At 40.3% G+C, this 6,703-nt stretch overlaps 1 protein-coding gene across 1 annotated transcript in view; it reads left to right on the top strand.

Moving 5' to 3' along the window:
- Positions 1 to 1,910: 1,910 nt before the first annotated feature.
- WDR63 (WD repeat domain 63) overlaps positions 1,911 to 6,703 on the top strand; it is a 40,789-nt gene continuing 35,996 nt past the window's right edge. The window contains exon 1 of the mRNA XM_015813419.2: positions 1,911 to 1,937. The gene's annotated coding sequence lies outside the window, so the exon portion shown is untranslated. The remainder of the gene's footprint in view (positions 1,938 to 6,703) is intronic.

The raw sequence follows: 6,703 nt of genomic DNA, 5'->3' as shown, positions 1-6,703 counted from the left end.
ACCCATTAGTAAACAGCCCAACCAAAGAATCCCAAGACCGCCCCCACCCACCCAGACAGGCAAGACACCAGAATATAAACAACAGCAAACAGCACTCCTTACTAGCACTGATGTTACCTAATGGTAGTTAGGGTAATGAAACATCTGCAAGAAAACAAGCAAGCTCAGAGAGCACCCAGGACCCCTCAATTTTATTTTATTTCAGATCCTTGGAGCTAGATTTCATAATGATTGCTGAATGATAATGGAAGGCATGTTATATTGAAATTACTATTATTTTCTTGGGATTGTCACATTAAACCAAACCCATTTCTGTGCCAAAGAGCCTATAAAAACATTCAATCTGGAATCCTGGCAGAGTTAAAAATTGCACATTGATGCACAAAGGCTCACTTCAAGCAGAATACTGATCCAATAAGTCATCAACAAACCTGAACTGGGCATATAATCTGTTTGGATTGGGATTTATTTATTTGCTTGTTTATTAGATTTAGGTGCCACCCATCTCCTTCCAGTCTACTTGTGCAATCAATTGTGTAGACTGGCATGCTGTTAGATTTGCTACAGCTTTTGTGTATTCAGATGATAGCAAAGGCTAAGGACACATTTGCTAATTTATATAACAGATTAGTAAACATAATTTTATGCTTGAAAACTATAGTTATTATAAGACCTGTGAATTACAGTCCATACATTCTGTACTTTGGTTGCACAATGTGGATTTTAAAGTTACACAGTAGTTTTTCCATTTTTTTCTAAATCCAATCCAATTGAGAGTTCTGGTTCTTACCAATAAAATTATAAATATTTTAAGTCTAGGATTTCTGAAAAACTGTTTCCTCACATTTGTATCTGAATGTAATTTGGAGTCTAGTTGCATATACCAACCGATTATATAAATTTGTTTAATAAATAAACCCAGTGTCCTCCAAAAGAGCTCTTGAGATATCTTTGGAACTTCAATTTCCCAAATTCCCAACATCCATTTTTTAAGTTGTATAATTTAGTCTTGGGTGGTTTTTAAATATAGATGGTTTCAAGTGCTAATTGAATAGAAAAGCAATTTTATAATAGGCACTCAAACATTATGAGGGGATTTAGAAAATAGCTTCATGAGCATCACAATAGTCACCTTGTTAGTAAGGGCCATGAATTTTACTATGGCTACCAAATGCCGTAAGAAAAAAGTCTCCTAAAATTTACTGATGTTATACAGTTACTACATATTGCAGAGTTAAGAAATTTTAAGAGACTTTGCCAATCTTTAGGGGGGAAAATGGACCATTCATCAATTATCTCCTGTGGTTGTACTGTACGCGTAGCAATTTGTGAGCTCCTCTGTCTCTAATGAAATCTTCTTTAGGTACTGAGAAAGTTCTTCTGTATTGTACCTCCACAAACGAAGACAAAGTAAAGCCAAAGTGTAATTAAGTTATTAAAGTGATTAGATCGGTTTAATGGAAGAAGTCAGCCATACATCCGAAGACAGATTTTGTTCCAAAAGAATTAAAGTCGGGGAATGCATTTTTTTTAAAATACCCTAAAATACCGAGGACGGGCAACAGAACAGAACAAAATGATTACTGGAAAACAACATCGCTGCATTCATTCACACCTACAACCAGTGATCTGAACCTTAAACGAATTCAGAACCCAACAAAGCCGAATGAGCACAGTTCGCTCTTACACACCGACAGTTCATGAGCACGCTAAAGCAGAGCATGCCGGAACTTGTAGTTTGCTCTATGCTTTTGGCTCTTTTCTATAAGAGGGGGAGGGTTAAGCGTAGAGAATGTTCATTCGTTCTTGGAAACGCCAATCTCGGGCGGCTGTTGACCATAGCAACTGAACGACGCCTGTTGCGGAAAGGACCTTTAAGAGCCGAAAGAGAAAAAAGAAAGAAAAGGGGGAAAAGACGGTCAATAACTTCGTAAGCGGTAAGTAGCGATCTCTGGGAGAGGGAAAACGGATGTACTGGGAACAAAGCCCCATCGAGAGTATGAAACAACAGACAGACTTGTACCGAACTGAAGCATCCTTTCCTCTCTCGAAAAGCTGGACTACATAACACGTTCACAAACAGTATTAAGTAGGAATTGTGAGAGTTGTAGCCCATTCCAAACGAAGGGGCCCAGATTGGCAAGAATGGTTTCAACATTTTCTCTTCATTATGCCAGGACTAAAGCTAGATGTTTGTGTGCCCATTGCATAAACAGGCAAATAGTGGCTTCCTTCCACCTTATCCAGTGTCAAACAGATGAATGAATCCCGGACTCACTCACACGTAGTAGTTTTGCAGCATTGATGGCTTTTTGTTAATGGGACCATAGGGCAGATATAAGGAGCTGAAACAAGAGAGTTGGTTTATACCCTGATCAGGACCATCCTAAGTCATTTTGCTATCTAAAGCAGAGGCTATATGTCCTTCCTTTGCAGAAGGGAGGAAGGAAGGAAGGAAGGAAGGAAGGAAGGAAGGAAGGAAGGATTTTCATGACATTCCAAACCAGCTAACACTACAGCTCATTAGATAAACTGAGATTTTAAATTCCTGGCTTAAAAGTGTTTCTCAACCATGGCAACTTCAAGCTATATGGACTTCAACTCTTAAAATTTCCCAGCCAGTATTCTGGGAACTGAAGTCCATAGAGCTTAAAGTTGCCAAGGTTGAAAACCACTGACTTAGTGCGATGAGTGAACTCAAGTGTTATCTGGCTCTGACGGATTTTAATAATGCTGACAATCAGGTGGCAATTTTTAACTGACTTTGGACCTAGTCCATATTTGGATGGGAGCCCTCTGGAAAATCCCAGGGCTATGTGTTTTACTGGGAGAAGGAAAAATATATTGGAGTAGACGGGAGCAAATCACTTCTATATTGCTGATGAGATCATTATATAGACATTTTCCTGGAATCGCCAAGAGCCAAATGTGACTCAAAGATGACTTTACATTTTCCTTAATCTAATACAATATTAAAAGTCCTTTTAAGATCATTTTAAAATAAATTTCCTCTGATTGCTTTATGGCACTGCATATACACAAACGCCAATTAGATACTTATGAAAAGGCCACAAGTAGGCAAGGATAGCGGCATCTGCTCCTATGAATCTTAAACTGATCCTGCTGATATTGGTGACAAGATAAGCCATCCTGACCATCATTCATTAATATTTTTATTTTCTGAATTTTTTAAATTGCCTGTGCAATTCATGATTATAATAGCAAGAAGCTGACGGATTACATCCCAGAGTTCTGAAGGAGCTGGCAGATATTATCTCAGAACCATCGTATCTTGGAGCACTGGGGAACTACCTAAGGATTGGAAAACAGCTGATGTGGTTCTCATCATCAAAAAAGGGGGGGAACAGACCCAGGAAACTATGGACCAATCAGCCTAATCTCAATACCTGGGAAGATACTGGAAAAAATAATCAAAACACAGATCTGTGAACATCTAGAAACAAAGTTATAACTAGCAGCCAGCAAGGATTTGTTAAAAATAGATCATGCCAAACCAATCTTATTTCATTCTTTGACAAAGTGATTAAATTAGTAGACCAGTGAAATGCTGTGGACATAGTATATTTAGACTTCAGCAAGGCATTTGACAAAGTAGATCACAACCTACTTCATGGTAAGCTAGAAAAATGTGGGATAAACAGCATCACCATCAGATAGATTTGTAACTGTCGACAAATCATACTCAACGTGTAGTCCTTAATGGTACTACATCTACATGGATGGAAGTAAGCAGTGGGGTACCACAAGGTTCTGTCTTAGGTCCAGTGCTCTTCAATATCTTCATAAATGACTTAGATGAGGGTATAGAAGGGGAACTCATCAAATTTGCAGATGACACTAAGCTGGCAGGAATAGCCAACACCCCAGAAGACAAGCTCAGGATCCAAAAAGACCTTGACAGACTTGAGCAATGCGCCCTATTCAAAAAAATAAAATTTAATGTGGGGAAAAGCAAAGTTTTACACCTGGGCAGGAAAAACCAAAGGTACAAATACAGATTAGGCGAAACCTGGCTCAAAAACAGTAATTGTGAGAGAGACCTTGGAGTCCTAGTGGACAATCACTTAAGTATGAGCCAGCAGCATGCAGCAGCAGTCAAAAAAGCTAATACAATCCTTGATTGTATAAACAGAGGCATAGAATCAAGATCGCATGAAGTATTAGTACCACTTTATAAAGCCTTAGTAAGGCTGCACCTGGAATACTGCATCCAGATTTGGTACCACATTACAAAAAAGATGTTGAGAGTTTGGAAAAAGTGCAAAGAAGAGCAACTAAGATGATTAAAGGCCTGGAGACTAAAACATATGAAGAACGGTTGCAGGATTTGGGTATAGCCAGTCTAGAGAAAAGAAGGACTAGGGGTGACATGATAGCAATATTCCAGTATATTTGAGAGGCTGCCACAAGGAGGAGGGGATCAATTTATTTTCCAAAGCACCAAAAGGCAAGACAAGAAACAATGGATGAAAATTAATCAAGGAGAGAAGCAACCTGGAATTATGGAGAAACTTCCTAACAGTGAGGACAATTAACCAGTGGAACAGCATGCTGTCAGACATTGTGGGTGCTTCATCACTGGAGGTTTTAAGAAGAGATTGGACAGCCACTAGTCTGAAATGGTGTAGGATCTCCTGCTTGAGCAGGGGGATGGACTAGAAGACCTCCAAGGTCTCTCCCAGCTCTATTTTGATTCTAAAGTAGGAAGAACATGGATTAAGTGACCGCTTTTTCTATAGTAGACCAGAACTTTAGAACACATTTCCTCCAGAGATATATTAAACTCTCACTCTCTCTCCTTGCATTTTACAAGGGAGTAAAAACTATATTATTCCATCATGGTCTAAATTGATTGTGGTCACCTATCAAGAGTATGCATGTGTTTAAAATTTTTACTACTTTGCTTCTTGTGGTTTTGGTTTTATCTCTATTTTGTTAATCACAATCTAATGTCTTAACTGATTGGACAGTCTGCAAATACTGTAAAACAAGCAAGTATTTTGTGGCAGTGAAAATTATCATATATGTTTTCTTAAAAACCAACTCCCTTTAGCTATGATAAATCTACTAACATTCAACTTCACTGGAAGAACATAGATTCAAGTGTTCTGAGATAGGAAGAAAAAGTCCTCTTTCTCCCTACCATATTCCTGTACCTATATTTTGTACTCAATTTTTAAAATAAAGCCTGAAACAATATTTTCTCAGGGGAAAAAGTGTATTGTACCTTTTTACAGCTCTGCAATATTCTAGTGCAGGGGTAGTCAACCTTGGCTCTTTTATGACTCGTGGACTTCAATTCCCAGAATTCCTGAGCCAGCTAAGCTGGCTCAGGAATTCTGGGAATTGAAGTCCACGAGTCATAAAAGAGCCAAGGTTGCCTACCCCTGTTCTAGTGCATTAGCAGGAGTAATCCAAGATGTAGCCATCCCAGATTTGTATAATATTTGTATAATATGTGGCAACTTGGAACTGGCAACCAAAAGCTCCTGCCCAATAAGGTGGAAGGATACCACCAAGCCATGGGCTTCCCTCATGGAGGACAAAAGAGCCAAAGCCGCTTGGAACCACTTCATTCGCCAGGAGGCATTAGGATTTGTTGAAGGCCGCCAACACAGCCCAGATCATCTTGGCACCCGCTGCCTTGGTGGCCTCCACCTTAGGGTCCCTATCCATCAGATCCTTGGACCTATGCAGCCCTAATCTTCGGTATGGTATGTAGCTTTTTCACAACAGCCATAAACTAAGAAAGCTTAGCTCTGCATGTTATTCACTGAAATTAAAGTTTTGAATGGATATAAATCAGGAACCATTAAAAAAAACTAAAATAAAAATCAGCTACAAGAACAAATAATCATAAAAACTATGAAGGCCAAGTAAACACTATAATCTTATGGATGAAATATATTCAAAAGGATGGATAACTAAAAAAGGCACATAGCAAGAAGAAGAAACGCAACTGGTGCTAGACAGTTTCCCTAGAGCAGGGGTGTCAAACTCAATTTTACCGAGGGCCGCATCAGCATTGCGGTTGCCCTTGGGGGACCGGGTGGGTGTGGCCAGAGTGGGTGCAGCCTACTGGGTGGGCGTGGATGTAGTGGGTGTGGCCTACTGGGTGGGCATGGCCAGTTCTACATCATTCACGTCAAGGGTGCCTGTGGGGGCCTGGGCAGGAGTGGGACAGATCTGAGGGTCTCTGGCAGAAGGGGGTGGGACCGGGGCAAGTGCCAAGGCATGGTCCACCGGGGCAAGTGCCAAGATGGCCACCACAAAATTGTACATTGGCTCCCGGCTGGCCTGGGCCAGGACCAAGGCAGCAGGGGCCATTCCCTCACTGTTTCCAGGATGGCTTCATGGGCCACATGAAACCACTTCGCGGGCTGCATCTGGCCCCCGGGCCTTGTGTTTGACATGTCTGCCCTAGAGAGAGCATTTGAAAGACTAAGTGCTAAAACAAAGAAAGCTACTGTATATGGTGGATCTCCAGAGAAGGATCTCAAAAAGGATATGCTACAGCTAGGCAGATTCAAAGGTGGCAACTCTGCAGCAATTTATAGCAGATTGACAGCTACATATAATCAGCAGGAGCAGTAATTTGATACAGGAGACTAGAGTAGCATCCATAGATATACACCTAGTTTTCACTTTAAAAAATAATACTTATGTTTTGGTATTTACTGAA

Source organism: Protobothrops mucrosquamatus, unplaced genomic scaffold, assembly GCF_001527695.2.
Source record: "Protobothrops mucrosquamatus isolate PMUCROS unplaced genomic scaffold, P.Mucros_1.0 scaffold155, whole genome shotgun sequence".
Taxonomy (NCBI): Eukaryota; Metazoa; Chordata; class Lepidosauria; order Squamata; family Viperidae; genus Protobothrops; species Protobothrops mucrosquamatus.
The sequence above is the reverse complement of the archived record's forward strand: the minus strand, read 5'-3'. Positions and strand labels throughout refer to the sequence as shown.